Source organism: Penaeus monodon, chromosome 21, assembly GCF_015228065.2.
Source record: "Penaeus monodon isolate SGIC_2016 chromosome 21, NSTDA_Pmon_1, whole genome shotgun sequence".
NCBI classification, from domain to species: Eukaryota; Metazoa; Arthropoda; class Malacostraca; order Decapoda; family Penaeidae; genus Penaeus; species Penaeus monodon.
The window spans coordinates 19278379-19279327 of NC_051406.1; the positions used below are offsets into that span (position 1 = coordinate 19278379).

The following is a 949-nucleotide window of genomic DNA, read 5'->3' on the forward strand; positions in this document are numbered from 1 at the left end:
GGAGTTGTGGATAGCCTCTGGCGAGTGAGTCCATACTGTAATGAATTACTGTAATGAATTACAAGGATATCAGTTTAGGATATATAGTCAAAAGGTAAGTTGAATGTAAACCATCAATATTTACAATAAACAGTATAAAATTGCAGAAATGAACTTCACACTATTCAGATTTACAAAATCCCTACTTTCAGATCCAATTCCTCTCCCAAAGTCTAGCACTGTCAAACTGTTTGGCAACATGCACACCAACTTGTGTTCCACAGGTGTCACTTAACACTGAAAGAAGTGGGCGGAAATACTTGACACACGTATTATACTAGCACTGTTATTCACCCTTAAAACACGTATTCTGCGACAAAACGAGTATCAATGCAAAGGGAACCAATCCTTAACCTTTCACGACAACTGATGCTGTAGTGGAATGCTGTCACTTGACCGAAATAGTCATGGCGTTTTCATTCATTAATTCACTAGTAATCACGCAGCTGGGATATACTTCTAGTTTACTTACATTTAGCTTGCATATACGTTTACATTCTTATGCACATCACGTCAGTCAGACGTTTATATGATGAATTTAAAGGCATTTGATTTCCAGCGAAGCCTAAATACTCGAGTTTTCTAGATAAATACGCACCTTCAAGACTTCAACGCCCCTAGTTGACGTACGATGTCAAGGGCCACTATTGCCGTCGCCTCTGCTTATATCAGTATTGCTGTTTTAACTATTTTCTTCTATTTCTTGAGACAAATTACTTAGAGTACTGATGTAATACTAATGGAAATGTTAGTAACTGTGACATGAACACTTGCGGCAGAGCAAAATCACAATGAAGGCTACTTTTGTTGGAAAGTTGGAAAGCGAGGGTAACCATTCGTGCCGGAAAAGCTTTGTCGCAGGAAACTTTTTGTTCAAGATTTTGCGCTTTCCTTTATCATGCACGCACTT

General features: G+C 38.5%; 2 protein-coding genes across 6 annotated transcripts in view; one reads left to right on the plus strand and one right to left on the minus strand.

Annotated features, from left to right (window-relative positions):
• The window catches only part of LOC119586305 (CKLF-like MARVEL transmembrane domain-containing protein 4), a 23595-nt gene extending 22801 nt beyond the window's left edge, over positions 1–794 (minus strand). The window contains exon 1 of one of the 4 annotated variants that reach the window (XM_037935011.1): positions 638–794. The gene's annotated coding sequence lies outside the window, so the exon portion shown is untranslated. Of the gene's footprint in view, positions 1–185; positions 271–393 lie in introns of those variants that run through there. The other 3 variants (XM_037935013.1, XM_037935012.1, XM_037935014.1) reach the window with 3 other exon arrangements.
• Positions 1–949, plus strand: part of LOC119586307 (CKLF-like MARVEL transmembrane domain-containing protein 4) — a 25252-nt gene that overhangs the window by 8964 nt on the left and 15339 nt on the right. The window lies entirely within an intron of this gene.